Source organism: Periplaneta americana, chromosome 1, assembly GCF_040183065.1.
Source record: "Periplaneta americana isolate PAMFEO1 chromosome 1, P.americana_PAMFEO1_priV1, whole genome shotgun sequence".
NCBI lineage: Eukaryota > Metazoa > Arthropoda > Insecta > Blattodea > Blattidae > Periplaneta > Periplaneta americana.
Window position 1 is genome coordinate 211,691,405 of NC_091117.1, and position 19,646 is coordinate 211,711,050.

Sequence of the window (19,646 nt, forward strand, 5' to 3'; positions counted from 1 at the left end):
ATGGCGGTGCTCCAAAAACGATTTCCAAAGCGAATAGTTCATGTTATATTTAATAAAAAAACTATTATATCATATAGGTGGAAAGTTCATAGTTTCTTCATAAAAATGTTTTTTTTTTCCAAAACGTTTAACAATCTCTAATTGGGTAACTATTGCGAGTAGGATCGTGATTTTTGTCCATGTCGATAAGAAAACTAATAAAGAATAATTTATCCCTCTGGCGTATTTCAATAGCGTGAACGGTTTTCGTGTAAATTCAATTTTAAAAACCCCTAAATTCAAGCCATTGCACGAAGCGAGCGAGTGGTAACGTCTTGGCAGAGGGCAGCTTACGTACGGTGACTCACCGCGTTCGTTGACCTCTTACATCTGTATCACGAGTAGAGTGTGTTAGCGACGATGTTGTCGGACTGCTGAAACTTCAAACTTAATTTTATAATTAACCGTGCATTTAATCACAAAACGTGATATAGGTTTTCTATTCATTTACGTGTACTCTATGGACCCTTTCAAGCTGCAAGGTTATTTTACTTCCACCCTGTATATATTTGGCAATGAATCAATTAGCTTACAGATTTTCAGATGGAAACTGTCATTTCGACAGGTATACCACTTATACTCGGGAGGAAATTAAACACAGAATAAATATGGGAAATGCCTGTTATTATTCGGTTGAGAAACTTTTATCATCCAGTCTGCTGTCGAAAAATCTGAAAGTTAGAATTTATAAAAGTTATATTACCGGTTGTTCTGTATGTTTGTGAAACTTGGACTCTCACTTTGAGAGAGGAACAGAGATTAAGGGTGTTTGAGAATAAGGTGCTTAGGAAAATATTTGGGGCTAAGAGGGATGAAGTTACAGGAGAATGGAGAAAGTTACACAACGCAGAACTGCACGCATTGTATTCTTCACCTGACATAATTAGGAACATTAAATCCAGACGTCTGAGATGGGCAGGGCATGTAGCACGTATGGGCGAATCCAGAAATGCATATAGAATGTTAGTTTGAAGGCCAGAGAGAAAAATACCTTTAGGGAGGCCGAGACGTAGATGGGAAGGTAATATTAAAATGGATTTGAGGGAGGTGGGATATGATGATAGAGACTGGATTAATCTTACTGAGCATAGGGACCAATGGCGGGCTTATTTGAGGGCGGCAATGAACCTTCGGGTTCCTTAAAGGCCAGTAAGTAAGTAAGTACGTAAGTATACCACTTTTTTGTGCAAAAATTTATGAAAACGACGAAAAATGGTAAATTTTATAGGCAATAAAAATGTTTCTACAAAAGCACCAAATTAAGTGTGTCATTTAAGGCTGTTTGAAAATTAATGTCCAAGGTATTAATAGCCGTAAAAAAATAAGACTGTCTAGTCCGTTCATGACTTTTCTTTTTTTAATTTATGGCAGCTGCCGCTGCTTTTCTGTCTCCACGTGTCATAGTCCTTATCTTTACGCTCCTCTATCACGCTCCATAGTGGTCTTTGTGTAACTATTGATGATAATGTTTATAACTGGATCAAATTTTCGTCTTTCAAACTCGATCAAAGACTATGAGATTAAAAAGGACCAAAAAGAAACAGGTTCTTGGAAGATAACTAAAATCTATATATATATATATATATATATATATATATATATATATATATATATATATATATATATATATATATATATAATTTGAACTGGTAATGGAACTTACGGGACAACTGCTGAACGGATTTTAATAAATGACCCCTCATTTTGAAGCTTGGAACCCAACGTTTTTCAGAAAAATAGTAGTTTTCAGTGAAATGTAGTTTTCCTACATAATTTTCCTATTTTCCAAAAGCCATCTTTCGTCAGTTTTGAGAACTAATTGCATTAAAAAATAAAACAAAACACACACTACAATACACATTAGGCTGTTATACGAAGGCCATGATCTGCAGGATTGCTGACATATTTAGAGTTAAGGGTATATGTACGTGAACGACCACAAATATTATCAGAAAATTCAGGCTCTAGATTTCTAAAATTTTATACGGAAAAAAACTCACAATTGAAAAAAATTGCAGGGTACCACAACAAGACTTATTAGAACTTAAATATCTGATAAAAGTATAAAAAGGTTACTAATAATATTTTTTAGAATTCACTTTTTTCTTCAAATTAAATTTTCCAAAATTTGAACATTTTCACACATATTGTTTCATAACTCCACAACCATTAGAGATAGAATTCTGAAATTTTGTACACTGGTTTAACATTCATTTATACAAAAGGTAGAGTACAATAATGCCTATTTCTTTGAAAGTAGAGAAATTAGGTAAGAAAATATTATGTAAATTTTAATATATTTTACACAGGACAAATAAAAAATTAATTGTATTAAAATAAACAAGTCTACATGTCTGAGAGTAGTCTACTTTTCAGAAATAAGTGTTTATTACATGCAGGAAAAATAGTAAAGACGTCAGAGAGACATAACAATGTTATGGTTACCAAATGATGTAACTGCAGAATTTTTTTGTTTCCTTTCCATACTTTGATAAAACTGGTTTGAAAAATAATATTAGTTACCGTTTTCATACCTTTATCAGATATTTAAGTTCTAATAAGTCTTGTTGCGGTACCTTGTAATTTTTGTCCAATTGTGAGTTCATTTTCTTATAAAATTTTAGAAATTTAGAGCCTGCATTTTCTGATAATGTTTATAGTTGTTCACGTACATATACCCTTAAAATTCAATTGGTTATTAAAAGCTTCGAGACGTATTAAAAATAATTTACAGGTCTGATTCTGCGGTGTGTAATTTTCTGAGTACAGCTGTGTATTGGATATTAAAATCTACAAAACTTGAGGTGGTTGGATGACATTATTACCATTAGAAATTAATTATTATTATAGTTAATGTCATGATGTTAATATATAAACTACAAAACTAGTATAAGATAATAATATTGTTATTAAAAATCAAATATTTTTATAGTTATTAATCAAGTGGGGTCTTATTCATGTATTTAATGGCGGTATGGTGTAGATTCAGTATTGGCTCGAGAGAGCGCAAAAATTACAATTCTTAAGGAAAGACGATATTACTTACTGATAAAATAAGAGGCTTAGAAAATTTTGTAGTCTCCCGATCATTTCAGCAAGATCTCTCAGCAGGATAAAATAATTTTACCCTCTACATTTCAAGCTCTACATGCAGAAGCTATACCAAGATGATATGTCTTATTGTTCGAAAGCATAGCAAACCTGACTTTCTTTAACTTTCACCTACAATCCACAATGACCTGAAATAGCTATTGCTTTACTCCCACATGAAAAACCCACTGATCGTCCTGACATTTTTACTTGCGTTTTCGCATTGAAACTCAAAAACTGAAGGTGGATAGGTTCAAGAAAAAGTATTTGGCATAAAAAACCATTCAGAGGGAGTATGTTTCATTATTATGGAAGCAAATAAATTTCAAAATGTCTGGTATTTTTCATTGAAAATAAATCTGAAAAATTTTTATTTTAACGTCCAAAGAATTTAGTTTGCAGCATTTGCTGCACAAGCCACTAGTCAGATATCATATCGTACGTTTATAGAGACGAAAAATTACTATCAAACTATTGCTGTCCTTTCCGCGTCTGTGGCTCAAGCGCTAGCGGACTGATCTATCCCGGCGGACAGGGTTCGATTCACGGTCACTTCTTGTTTCGGAAATACGTTCTGGGAGCGGAAAATCTGAGCTCAGATTTTGATTCAGCACCCCAAGAAACCAAAACTGTAGCATACAATATAAATGTAAATGTAATGTAAATGTAAATGTAAATTAGAAAAATATCTTATGATGAGTTGCCAGACCTAACGCGTTGCAAATATTTAATGAAATGTGTTCTACTGTATTTATTTTTATTTATTTATTTTTTTTGTTTCTTATTTTTATTATCTAAATCGTGTTTATCACTTAACGCCAATATGTATCCCATTGTGTTGTTTTTTTTATTATTAACTTAATCTATTTTTTGTGTACATTTTATTCAATTGTCGGTTTCTGGTTTAATTATGTGAATCCTACTTAATTACTTGTAATCTAATACTAATGTGTTTATTTTTATTTTTACTGAATTTATTGAATTATCGGCTTCTGTTTTTATGTGATTCGTATTTGATTCTAACGACATTAATATGTATTTCATTATGTTTATTTTTATTTTATGAGGTAAATTTTATGTAACTACCTCTTTTGATCTCATTATGTACCTAAATTGTATCAGTATCTAGGTAATTACTTAATTCCGATCCAGTTTTATGTTCAATTGTGTAAGCTAGTTTTAATCCTGGTTGAGTGTAAGAGAAGGCCTTACGGCCTTAATTCTGCCGGGTTAAATAAAGCCATTATTATTATTATTATTATTATTATTATTATTATTATTATTATTATTATTATTATTATATTTTAGAAAAATTTTGATGACCCTTAATTTTGCAGGCTTGTGTAATCCGTTAGGTAACTGAGTTAGGTCACCTTCTTGAATTCATTTGAAGGTTAACAGCATTACTAACGTCAGTCCTAATGTTACATATTTAGCCGCTTATCCATCAACAGTTGAGAAGTCGATTGTTGTGCTGTGAGGCCCTCGTCAAGCTTATCTCCAGAAGGAAGTATTTAAAACCCACATGTCCGTGACCACGAAGGACAAAATTTATCTTCGTTAGAGTTAAAACGTTTCTTTGAAATAGCAGCTTGTTATCGAAAAGTGGTTAGTGTAACGGAATCCTCAATTGATATTCAAAATGGAATCACTTTCTCTCATAATTTCAAAAGAAATTATTCATTTTATATAAAACTAGAGGCTTGTGCAGCAAATGCTGCAAACTAAGTTCATTACAATTCAAATTAAAATTTTTCAAATTTATTTCCAATGAAGAATACCAGACATTTTGTAAGTTATTTGCTTTCATAATAATGAAAGATACTCTCTCTCGAGCCAATACTGAAGAGAACCACGCATATAAATATCTAATCTAAGCTATTCTCTACATCTACTTATATAACCCCAAAACGTTTCACTTTCATATCATCAATAAGTTATAGCATTAATATGTATAATTAATGAAAAATAGTCACATCATGGCATTAACTACAATAATATTTCATTTCTAATGATAATAATGTCATCAAACCACCTCAAGTTTTGTAGTTTTTAATATCCAATACACAGCTGTACCCACAAAATTACACACCACAGAATCGAACCTGTATATTATTTTTATTAAGTTAAGTTTTTAATAACCAATTTAATTTGAGCTCTAAATATGTCAGCATTCTTTCAGATCATGGCCTTCGTGTAATATTGTTTACTGTAGTATGTGTTTTGTTTTATTCTGAAATGCAATTAGCTAGTTGTCAAAACTGACGACAGATGGATTTTGGAAAATAGGAAAGTGATGTTGAAAAATTGACATTTCAATGAAAACTACTATTTTTCTGAAAAACTTTGAGTTCCAAGCTTCAAAATGAGGGGTCATTTATTAAAATCCGTTCAGCCTTTTTTCCGTAATTTCCATTACCAGTTCAAATTATATATATAGATATTTAATTTATTTAACGACGCTCGCAACTGCCGAGGTTATACGTCGCCGGTGTGCCGAAATTTTATCCCGCAGGAGTCTTTTTACGTGCCATTAAATATATAATAATAATAAGAATAATAATAATAATAACAATAATTTACTTAATTTGGCAGAGTTAAGGCCATACGACCTTCTCTAACACTCAACCAGGAGTAAAACTGCGTTACAAAAAACACTACAAATTTACAAAGTACACTACAATTTTACACACAAAACTGCCATAACAACTATTGAAATGAGCATGTCTCATTTAAATACACTTAAATGCCATCGACCTGGGCCGGGATCGAATCAGCAACCTCGAGCACCGAAGGTCAGTGCTGTACCGGCTGCGCTACCCAGGCCGACCATTTTATATTTTAAACGTCTGTTAGTGAAAACTGCAGCCTAGACCGTTGGGATGCATCGGGAAGCCTTTAATGATGATGACTTGGGGAAATCACAGGTCTACTAGTGGTTTTCCCATTTAAAATCTGGCAACATGTCAACTGAAGACATGCCACGTCCCGGGCGTCCTTCGGCAGGAAGAAATTACGAAAACATTACCAAAATCAAACGTGCAATTGATGAAGATCGTCGAAAGACCACTGACGAAGTGTCTGAGCAAACGTACCTGTCATGGAGCACGGTCCAGCGAATTTTAACCGAAGATTTGCACATGAGACGGGTGTCTGCAAAATTTGTTCCTCTCTTGCTCACAGATGACCAAAGAGAAAGCCGCGTGAGAGTTTGCCGCGACTTGAAGAGTGAAGTGCAGAACGATCGAAATTTTCTTAAAAGAATTGTGACTGGGGATGAGTCTTGGTGCTGTGGGTACGCTCCAGAATCAAAGCAAGCATCGAGCCAGTGGAAAACCCAAAATTCACCACAACCCAAGAAAGCACGTCAAGTGCGATCCAATGTGAAAACAATGCTGATTTGTTTTTTTTATGTGAACGGCATTGTCCACAAAGAGTTCGTTCCGCCTGGACAAACAGTGAACCAACATTTCTATTTGGATGTGTTACGGAGATTACGAGAGAGTGTGCGACGAAAACGGCCCGAAATGTGGAGAAATGGGAACTGGTTGCTTCACCACGACAATGCTCCAGCCCACACAGCTCTGACGGTCCGACAGTTTTTGACAAACAACAACATGGTGCTCGTGCCTCATCCACCCTACTCACCCGATCTGGATCCTTCGAACTTTTTTTTTTGTTTCCACGGAAGAGGAAATGTCTGAAAGGAAAGCGATTCAGTGATGTGGATGACGTCAAAGAAAACATGCTAACGACTTTGAACAGTATCCTGCCTCAAGAGTTTCAGCATGTTTTAGCAGTGGCAAAAGCGTTGGGACAAGTGCATTAATACACATGGACAATACTTTGAAGGGGATGAGTTGCCAAACTAACTTACTGTTATGACAAGTGTTGTAGTGCATGTTACCTCGTATCCACATTCTTTTTTCTGTTCTAGTGATATTTAACTTATTTTATATTTTTGTTTTCATATTTTCCGATAATGGTATATCTATAATATGATAAGTTGAGCTATATATAATCATAATTTTCCTTAATGTGTGTACTTAAAAACATTGTATTCATTGTATGCTTTGTACTGCACTATTTTATTATTAATTACTATTATTATTATGATTATTATTATTTATTATTATCAATAATTGTCTTATTTTTCATACTTTGTATGTCTCATTTATTTTGACCTACTGTTCACATTTTATTATGCTTTCTCCTTTCTTTCTGTATGTTATATATTATGTCTGATTTCTACTTACTTGTTGTTTACATTTTATTATTATTATCTTATTCAGTTTTGTGTGTAAAATTGTAGTGTACTTTGTAAATTTATAGTGTTTTTTGTAACGCAGTTTTACTCCTGGTTGAGTGTTAGAGAAGGCCGTATGGCCTTAACTCTGCCAGGTTAAATAAATCATTATTATTATTAAAGTACTGTGAATGTAGAATTCAATAAAAATGTAAAAAAAAAAAAATCCGGTTATTTTTGGGTCCCCTCTCGTATTAAAAACGGAGAAACCAAGGGTTAAAATGAATTGAGTACCATAATTCAATGAAACATATAGCAAGTAATATAAAGTATGCACATTAAAACTAAATGATATGCCAATATTCATTAAAGTATGATAGTCACTTAACTTTAACTCTTGCTTTCTCCGTTTTTAATAAATGGCGCTTGGCCCACTATGGCCCTGAACCCTTCATATTGAAGTCAGAAGTTGGAGAAAATTACCGATGACTACAAAGGGAGTTATTTATTATGAAACGGGGAGATTGAAGCTAAAAGTATTTCGAAATGAAGTATGTTTAGCAAATGTAACGTTGAATATACAAAATAAATATATTTATTTGTGAAATGTGCGACCGGTAGACAATTTCAAGGTCAGGTACTCGTACACTTTTACCGTTATCTTAATCACATGTTCCAGTGACCGCCTGCCGAGCATTTCTTCATATCTCTGCCTCCGTTTAACGCGATAATTTGTTGCTGACAGACTAGCATATTATAAATCTTTTAGTCACGATACATTACAGTTGTAAACTTATAATATAATAAAACACTGCACATATTTCAGGTCGAGATCCATAATTTTATAATTTCTGAAATTCTCTTTCCTGCTCTGAAGAAAAGAGATTACCTTCGTCAGCCAAATGCCTAGGCATGGTATTGTATGTATTTTTATGCTTGACCATGCCGAAATGTAGTAATTATACACCTGGTAGCAGTCTTTTAATGCATGTTCATTAAAGTACACCTATTCATTAAAGTTCAGGTTTTCTATTATTCTCGGATATGGAATCGAAAGACAACTAGCAAAACGTCACGCAGGCTGGAAATCCAATACTGTCGCAGAAGGTTATGTTCTGTTACTATAATAATTAGCGTTAATTGTAAATAATATTCAAATAAATTCAATTTGTCATCTCGTTTTTCAATGTCGAATTCAATTTCAAGGTTATATCAAGTTTGACGAAATTAGATATATCAAGGTCGTCGACATTCGTTTCGGGGAAAAAATCAATACTTTCGCGTCTGCGCACATCTCACAATTTACGAGATTGCACAAGGTCAGTTCCCTTCCCATTCACATAAGAATTGCATGAATGGGCCTACTTAGGAATAATTTCAAGTTAGAAATATGGTCGAGCATAAAAAGTCGTATGAAACTTGCCTATAATAGTAATTAAGATGCTCGTATGAAAATTATGAAACGAGCTTGCGCTCGTTTCATAAACATCCTCGCGTCTTAATTGCTATCATTATAGGCTCGTTGCATAATGTACTATTATGTATCTGTATTCAACTCAAGTGGCTTATCATCTGTAAAGACCTTGCTACCTGCCGTTAAAGTTAATACTATAGGCCTAGGCCTATATAGGAATGTTTTTAATAATAAATAATTAATTAATATGTGAAGGCAATATGATTTAGTATAAGTTAGTATAGTTGTTGTTTACTCAACTGTCCGGAGACAAGTCTGAACCTTACAACTGACACCAAGAAGGCACCACTTATGAGGCAATTAGGACAGGAGATAATAGGGTAGGATGGTCAGTTTTTCCCACCTCCATTGCATACATCACCGACTATGAATGTATGAATGAAGTGCATTTATTGATACACAATCATACAAACTCATGTACACAAGATCCTTCGCACAAGCCCGTACGGCCATTCGTGCTGTAACTATGCACAGTTTGAATCTTCAAAACGAAAACAATACTAATAATAATAAAATAGTAAAACAACAATAATTGTTATTATTTCTACCGTTATCATTAATTATCACAATTATAACTAATCTAACTTCATACCAAATTTCACAAAAATAATAAAAATAAAATAAACGTAAAATATGAAGGATAAACACACACACACACACACACACACACACATATATGCAATTCAATTCAATTCCTTATTGAAACTGCAATAAATAATCCAAATAATAAATATAAAGGTATGATATAAAAACATATACACACGCAATTAAAAAACACAAATAGAAAAAAACACAATAAATACAAGAAGAACATTATCCCCTAATTACCTTATTCGCTCATTGTTAATACTACTCTTTACAACAATAATAAATAACGCTTCCCCTTATTTCCACGGCCCTGCCTGCTACGTATTACACTAGTCAGGCTTCAAATGCATACAAAGAATTGTTCTTCCTCTGACACACAACGTCAAGTGAGGTGTACTGCCTGATAATAGATGTATATATCAGCCAGAACCTCAATCAGAGAATTATAGTATAGTATAGTATAGTATAGTATAGTATAGTATAGTATAGTATAGTATATTATAGTATAGTATAGTATAGTACAGTATAGTATAGTATTAGTATAGTATAGTATAGTATAGTAGATACTATAGTAGATAGTATAGTATAGTATAGTATAGTATAGTATAGTATAGTATAGTATAGTATAGTATAGTATATTATAGTATAGTATAGTATAGTATAGTATAGTACAGTATAGTATAGTATTAGTATAGTATAGTACAGTATAGTAGATACTATAGTATAGTATAGTATAGTATAGTATAGTATTAGTATAGTATAGTATAGTATAGTATAGTATAGTATTAGTATAGTATAGTATAGTATAGTATAGTATAGTATAGTATAGTATAGTATAGTATTAGTATAGTATAGTATAGTATAGTAGATACTATAGTAGATAGTATAGTATAGTATAGTATAGTATATTATAGTATAGTATAGTATAGTATAGTACAGTATAGTATAGTATAGTATAGTATAGTATAGTATAGTATAGTATAGTAGATAGTATAGTATAGTATAGTATAGTATAGTATAGTATAGTATAGTATAGTATAGTAGATAGTAATTATAGTATAGTATAGTATAGTATAGTATAGTATTAGTATAGTATAGTGTAGTAGATAGTATAGTATAGTATAGTATAGTATAGTAGAGTAGATAGTATAGTATAGTATAGTATAGTATAGAATAGTATAGTATAGTATAGTATAGTATAGTATAGTATAGTAAAGTATAGTATAGTAGATAGTATAGTATAGTATAGTACAGTATAGTATAGTACAGTATAGTATAGAATAGTATAGTATAGTTTAGTAGATAGTATAGTATAGTAGATAGTATAGTATAGTAGTATAGTATAGTATAGTATAGTATAGTATAGTATAGTATAGTATAGTATAGTAGATAGTATAGTATAGTATAGTATAATATAGTATAGAATAGTATAGTATAGTATAATATAGTATAGTATAGTATAGTATAATATAGTATAGAATAGTGTAGTATAGTATAGTATAGTATAGTATAGAATAGTATAGTATAGTATAGTATAGTATAGTATAGTATAGTATAGTATAGTATAGTATAGAATAGTATAGTATAGTATAGTGTAGTATAGTATAATATAGTGTAGTATAGTATAAAATAGTATAGTAGAGTATTGTATAATATAGTATAGTATAGTAGATAGTATAGTATAGTATGGTATAATATAGTATAGTATAGTATAGAATAGTATAGTATAATATAGTGTAGTATAGTATAGTATAATATAGTATAGAATAGTATAGTAAAGTATGGTATAATATAGTGTAGTATAGTATAGTATAGTATAATATAGTATAGAATAGTATAGTAAAGTATGGTATAATATAGTGTAGTATAGTATAGTATAGTATAGTATAGTATAGTATAGTATAGTATAGTATAGTATAGTATAGTATAGTATAGTATAGAATAGAATAGTATAGCATAGTATAATATAGTATAGTGTAGTATAGTATAGTATAGTATAGTATAGTATAGTATAGTATAGTGAAGTATGGTATAATATAGTATAGAATAGTATAGTATAGTATAATATAGTATAGTATAGTATAGTATAGTCTAAGAAGAGGAGTTATCCAAGGTTTCCCTTCTCTGCAATTCTATAATTTAATAACAATTCTTCGAGTTTCTCTTTCTTTTAATACAAGTCTGATTTCATAATTCCGCATTCTTTGTTAGCAATGATTAATTAAAATGTGGGAGGTTTGAAAGGGACACGGTGTATTATATTTAACCTAGTCCTCATACATGTCTGATATGATTAAATGACGTAACCATATTTTGATAGGCGTGGTGTATATTACGATTGAGAAAGCATAGTTCACAGTATTACGAAGTTTAAATGTTTCAGTCTTTATCTAGCAATACCTGAAGGAGGCAAGTAGTCATCTATGAACCGCACGCCTAGCGTATTACACGTGCAAGTTACCGTCACCGCAGTTATCAAGGGACGCTGTTCTTAAAAATGTTTTGTCGTCTTTAAAGTCCTCTGTGGTTGGACATAATATGCATTACTTCCCATACCATGGCCGAGTATCCGTAAATATCTAACATCAGACGCGTGTGGAGGCCTGGTTAAATACTTGTATACGAAGTGGCCATAGTACTTTATAGTAGTGCTTGGCTTACAAAACGACAATGTGTTAAATTGGAAAAATCATATTAAAGAAATTACCCCAAACTAATTCAGCATGTTTTGCTATTAGATCTGTGCAAGATATAGTAAAAAATATCAATACCTTAAAAACAATATACTTTGCATACTTCCACGCGGTAAGTTAATGAGTTTTTGAACAATATTCTGGGGAAATTCCACAGATAGTGACAGTATATTCCTACTATAAAAAAATAATTAGAATTATAGTAGGTACCAAATCTAGGCAATCGTGTCGGATTATTTAAAAAAAACAACAAATAATGTCCACATTTTTTCACTAATAATCTTCCTCGTATGTAATTGTGAAAACTTTGAAACTAATTCAACACTTCATAGCATAAATACGCGTCAAAAATTACTTTCATATTCCATCGGCAATGAGAACGAGAACGGAAATAATATTAAAATAAATGTATTCAAATGTGAGTATTTACAAATAACGAGAAACTTGACGGAGCACGGGAACGGGAACGTGAAAGTTAATTGTGAATGCTCACATTCAAATACATTTATTTTTACAATATTTCCGTTCTCTTTCTCTTTGTCGTTTCCGCTTCCGGTTTATTGTGGACCAGCCGTCTTGCTCATAAATTTAATGGTTCCAACAGGAAGCTGCGGCACAACATAGAACTCAAGCATGTCTGATAGGTTATGGTAGTCACTGTAAAAAGAAGGAACTTATCATACGATCTTTCATTAAGCTGCATCAGACGTTTTCGTGTTCAAACACAACACGCGAATTCTCGCTTCCCCAGATTCTAAAATTGTGTCTGTTGACTTTTCCTGAGGAACAGCTGCATTACAGGACCCACCCTAAATATAAGAATATGCAAAGCCACAAAAAAAAGGTCAACGGAAGTAACGTTTCGATCAATTAAATTATCGATATATATCGTTTGTATTATGTTGCTAACCAACGAATAGATGCATTATAGGACCCACCCTAAATATGAGAATATGCAAAGCCACAAAAAAAAGGTCAACGGAAGTAACGTTTCGATCAATTAAATTATCGATATATATCGTTTGTATTATGTTGCCAACCAACGAATAGATGCATTATAGGACCCACCCTAAATATGAGAATATGCAAAGCCACAAAAAAGTCAACGGAAGTAACGTTTCGATCAATTAAATTATCGATATATATCGTTTGTATTATGTTGCCAACCAACGAATAGATGCATTATAGGACCCACCCTAAATATAAGAATATGCAAAGCCACAAAAAAAGTCAACGGAAGTAACGTTTCATTCAATTAAATTATCGATATATATCGTTTGTATTATGTTGCCAACCAACGAATAGATGCATTATAGGACCCACCCCAAATATAAGAATATGCAAAGCCACAAAAAAGGTCAACGGAAGTGACGTTTCGATCAATTAAATTATCGATATATATCGTTTGTATTATGTTGCCAACCATCGAATAGATGCATTATAGGACCCACCCTAAATATAAGAATATGCAAAGCCACAAAAAAGGTCAACGGAAGTAACGTTTCGATCAATTAAATTATCGATATATATCGTTTGTATTATGTTGCCAACCAACGAATAGATGCATTATAGGACCCACCCTAAATATGAGAATATGCAAAGCCACAAAAAAGTCAACGGAAGTAACGTTTCGATCAATTAAATTATCGATATATATCGTTTGTATTATGTTGCCAACCAACGAATAGATGCATTATAGGACCCACCCTAAATATGAGAATATGCAAAGCCACAAAAAAGGTCAACGGAAGTGACGTTTCGATCAATTAAATTATCGATATATATCGTTTGTATTATGTTGCCAACCATCGAATAGATGCATTATAGGACCCACCCTAAATATAAGAATATGCAAAGCCACAAAAAAGGTCAACGGAAGTAACGTTTCGATCAATTAAATTATCGATATATATCGTTTATATTATGTTGCCAACCGACGAATAGATGCATTATAGGACCCACCCTAAATATAAGAATATCCAAAGCCACAAAAGAGGTCAACGGAAGTAACGTTTCGATCAATTAAATTATCGATATATATCGTTTGTATTATGTTGCCAACCAACGAATAGATGCATTATAGGACCCACCCTAAATATAAGAATATGCAAAGCCACAAAAAAAGTCAACGGAAGTAACGTTTCATTCAATTAAATTATCGATATATATCGTTTGTATTATGTTGCCAACCAACGAATAGATGCATTATAGGACCCACCCCAAATATAAGAATATGCAAAGCCACAAAAAAGGTCAACGGAAGTGACGTTTCGATCAATTAAATTATCGATATATATCGTTTGTATTATGTTGCCAACCATCGAATAGATGCATTATAGGACCCACCCTAAATATAAGAATATGCAAAGCCACAAAAAAGGTCAACGGAAGTAACGTTTCGATCAATTAAATTATCGATATATATCGTTTATATTATGTTGCCAACCAACGAATAGATGCATTATAGAACCTACCCTAAATATGAGAATATGCAAAGCCACAAAAAAGGTCAACGAAATTAACGTTTCGATCAATTGAATTACTTCACTAGTTCAATCTCAGGACTAACGCGGTTGAAGCTCGAAAGATATGACGAAAATTGGAGAATTCCTTATATTACACATTATGGCGGTAGTAGGCATATAAGGCAAGTCTATTGACGTCATATATTAATGACTTATTGATACAGTATATTTGGTATATTTTGTAAATATTTACGAAAATATTTCAATAATTTTTTGTTCAAATCAGGTCGTTAGTTTTAATGTTCCGTGTGTGATTATGCAAGATGAAATGTTAAATGTTATATTTTATTTAACGACGCTCGCAACTGCCGAGGTTATATCAGCGTCGCCGGTGTGCCGGAATTTTGTCCCGCAGGAGTTCTTTTACAAGCCAGTAAATCTACTGACATGAACCTATCGCATTTAAGCACACTTAAATGCCATCGACTTGGCCCGGGATCGAACCCGCAACCTCGAACATAGAAGGCCAGCGCTATACCAACTCCGCCAACCAGGCCGACTGCAAGATGAATGTCTTCGAAAGTTGTAATGCAAGTGTGACACAATTAGAAACTCTTCACTTCTCCTTCCGTTTATGGCTCTAATCTTAATATGCTCGTAGCTATTAATCTGTAATATCGTCTACAACAAATTGCTTTACAAATTAGTTTCGAAGATAAGGAAACGAAGAAGGAAGTATTTATTCTCTAATAAAAGTTAATATGCAAAACATTTAAATTGTACCGACCCTGGCTTTGTAAGGTTTCTGCACTCAGAGACAATTCACCGAACGTCCAGTTGTATGGGATTCCATTATCTCAAGTAGGCATACATTACCTCTAAGAGCCTTATTCATTATTTTTAAGTTAGCGTTATTCGCTGAAGCAAGAAAGGTGACATGTAAATTAGAACTTACCGTCTAGACCAGGGGTGTAAACTACACAAAGACGTTTATGCTCGACCATGCCGAAATGTAGTAATTATACACCTGGTAGCAGCCCTTTAATGGACCTTATTAAAGTACACCTATTCATTAAAGTTCAATTCTTCAACCAATCAGAAAACCCCATTCTAGCATTATGAAAGCGCAAGTATCGATTATTCTCGGATATGCAATCGAAAGACAACTAGCGAAACGGCTCGTGCGAAAACGTCACGGAGGCTGGAAATCCAATACTGTCCCAGAAGGTTATGTTCTGTTACTATAATAATTAGCGTTAATTGTAAGTAATATTCAAATAAATTCAATTTGTCATCTCGTTTTTCAATGTCTAAATCAATTTCAATGTTATATCAAGATTAATGTTCATTTTACTCTCTAGATTATATCAAGGTCAATGACATTTGTTCCTCAGAAAAAATTAATACTTTCGCGTCTGCGCACATCTCGCAATTTACGAGATTGCACAAGGCCAGTCACATAAGAATAACATGAATACTTATGAATAATTTCAAGTTAGAAATATGGTCGAGCATAAAAAGTCGTATGAAACTTGTCTATAATGGTAATTAAGACGCTCGTATGAAAATTATGAAACTCGCTTGCTCTCGTTTCATAAACATACTCGCGTCTTAATTACTACCATTATAGGCTCGTTGCATAATGTAGGCCTACTGTTATGATTTCTTTTGTGCCTCCATTTTCAATAATGGTATTGCATAAATGTGAAAACACAAATTAAATAAGGAAGTGGATAAAGGGTTGTAGCGAATAATATCAGCGCAAATGAATTTCCAATCTTAATGCTTTAGTAGATTATTAACAAAACGATAGAAGCAAGTCTGGCTTTTCTAATGGCAAAGAGCTTGAGTTAAAATTGAAATGAGAAGCAGGTGAGAATTTAAAACAACTGTCTCCATAAGAAATGTGTGTGTGTTTTAACGAAGTTTGTTTTTCTAAGCAGTGAAACAGTTGAAAAACTTACATACCCATGGGTCACGAGCATGAAGCACACTTTTGAATTTTGTAAAATAAAATCAATTAGAGAACGAAGATTCTTTCAGTCATAGTCATGGATGGGCAACTCGTGCTCACGAAGTGCTAAAATGACCTTGAAAGAGAGAAAGACAGACGGAGCCAGCCGCAGCAATTGCAGTTGTTTGTAGTTTCGCTGCAAAAGCAGTTCACTGCCGCGGTGCGCTCTGGCGGCTCGTGCAGGTGGTCGTGATATCTACTCCACGATTTGAATTTCAGAATGACGCATGGTACAATAATTATAGTAATTTTAGACAGACTGTATCTAAACACACATAACAAAATTATATTATTTCCTAGCTTTGTAAATTAGTTTAGTACTGGAAACACAAACTGAATACAACTTTTTCAAGATAAACAAATATAGCAGCAACACTTATTATTACACTAGTTGTTAATATTTCTTATAGGCCTATGTCTTATTTGAAACATAGAACGCGAGAATTTACAGGTCTTTATACATTAAAGAGTAGCCTATTCCTCTGTTCTCAGAAGGGTAACAGTCTGTAATCTGTAGTCGCAAGCAATCACAAATTCAAGGAGGTATTTTTACATGTCACGACAAATTAAATAAACTCGCTTCTAAGCTCTTTCTGTACATTGAGAGCTTTTACACTTCTTGCTTGTATTAAACTCTGACTCAAGCACATAGTCCTAGAGTATATCTGGAAGCAAAGAGTATATTTGGAAATTCTGACTTAGGCAGCATTACGAACAGTTCGATTCCTGATTTCGCTGAAATCTGAGTGGCGTGCTGTTCTGTAGATTTATCAACTCAAGCTATAAACTCTCAGGATCTTCTATCGGCTGTAAGCCAAAAGGATTTCAAAAAAAATTTCGATTCCTTGTCAATTGTCACTGTTTCTCTTGCCAGTGAATTCTGCTGTAGGTCTTGAAGTAGGGTCTTATATTTGATAATAAGATTTTCTTATCACTCTTCAAGATAGTTTATAGTCAAAGAAAGTGAAGTTGTCTATGTTCTACATGATACTACCACATTTCAAATTGATCCATAAATGCTCTTAGCTAGTCGATCATATGTCGTGCAATTCTGTAACTCGCACGCACAACGTGCTAACGATATTTGATATCAGTCTGACCTTGTTGATATCCCATTTTTAACTTTAGCTATTCTAAAGCAGATCTAGACAGTATTTCTTTACTAAAAGCTTCACTGTGATTATTTGTAACATAAAATGTCATGCGTAAGAAAGTGTAACATAACATAATACAAGCTTTACATCCCGTATTAATAAAACATCTTTCTCTTTCGACTCATCACTAAAGGGAAATGATCTGGGGATTATATTGTTTTTCACTTAAAACGAGCCGCCACTTACTGCAGACGCGAAACTTGCATACAGAAACTACAGGACATAGTCCATTCTACCTGCACTGAGGTTGTGTTCACACTTCAAGAGCACGAGTTGCCCACCCATGGTCATAATTTTATGTATAAAGAATGGCTGATGGAAGACTCACAAGCAAGTATTGCATTAGAAGCTACCGGTACCTGGAAGAAGGAAGAGTGGCACGTCGACCGCAACATGGATTCAAGGAGTTATGACTATCTACAATGAAGGAAGATTCTATTTTTTTGGGAGGTTATTTTACGACGCTGTATCAACATCTCAGGTTATTTAGCGTCTGAATGAATTGAAGGTGATAATGCCGGTGAAATGAGTCCGGAGTCCAGAGTTACCCATCATTTGCACGGAAAAACCTCAAACAGGTAACTTGCCCCGACCGGGATTCGAACCCGGGCCACCTGGTTTCGCGGCCAGACGCGCTGACCGTTACTCCACAGGTGTGGACAGAAGATTCTATAAGATGTGATCGAGAAGATAAGGAAAATAGAGGAGAATTCACTGTAGACAAAATTAAACATATTTTTTGTTAAATGATAAAGCATAGGTGATTTTTATAGAATTTTTTGCGCTGATTTCAAATAGATTTTCAAAAATTTTCTACCACCCAGGATTTTTTAGTAATTGAGGGAAGTATTATATGATATTCTTATTGAATTTGGTATTCCCAAGAAACTAGTTCGATTAATTAAAATGTGTCTCAGTGAAACATAGAGCAGAGTCCGTATAGGTCAGTTTCTATCTGATGCTTTTCCAATTCACTGCGGGCTAAAGCAGGGAGATACACTATCACCTTTACTTTTTAACTTCGCTTTAGAATATGCCATTAGGAAAGTTCAGGATAACAGGCAGGGTTTGGAATTAAACGGGTTACATCAGCTTCTTGTCTATGCGGATGACGTGAATATGTTAGGAGAAAATACACAAACGATTAGGGAAAACACGGAAATTTTACTTGAAGCAAGTAAAGCGATCGGTTTGGAAGTAAATCCCGAAAAGACAAAGTATATGATTATGTCTCGTGACCAGAATATTGTACGATATGGAAATATAAAAATTGGAGATTTATCCTTCGAAGAAGTGGAAAAATTCAAATATCTTGGAGCAACAGTAACAAATATAAATGACACTCGGGAGGAAATTAAACGCAGAATAAATATGGAAAATGCGTGTTATTATTCAGTTGAGAAGCTTTTATCATCCAGTCTGGTGTCAAAAAATCTGAAAGTTAGTATTTATATATATGGTTGTGAAACTTGGACTCTCACTCTGAGAGAGGAACATAGGTTAAGGGTGTTTGAGAATAAGGTGCTTAGGAAAATATTTGGGGCTAAGCGGGATGAAGTTACAGGAGAATGGAGAAAGTTACACAACGCAGAACTGCACGCATTGTATTCTTCACCTGACATAATTAGGAACATTAAATCCAGACGGTTGAGATGGGCAGGGCATGTAGCACGTATTGGTGAATCCAGAAATGCATATAGAGCGTTAGTTGGGAGACCGGAGGGAAAAAGACCTTTAGGGAGGCCGAGACGTAGATGGGAGGATAATATTAAAATGGATTTGAGGGAAGTGGGATATGATGATAGAGATTGGATTAATCTTGCACAGGATAGGGACCGATGGCTGGCTTATGTGTGGGCGGCAATGAACCTTCGGGTTCCTTA

The 19,646-nt window shown here is 33.4% G+C and overlaps 1 protein-coding gene across 1 annotated transcript in view; it reads right to left on the reverse strand.

The window, feature by feature from the left end:
* LOC138709569 (uncharacterized) overlaps positions 1-19,646 on the reverse strand; it is an 83,938-nt gene that overhangs the window by 30,253 nt on the left and 34,039 nt on the right. The gene's annotated exons all lie outside the window — the stretch shown is intronic.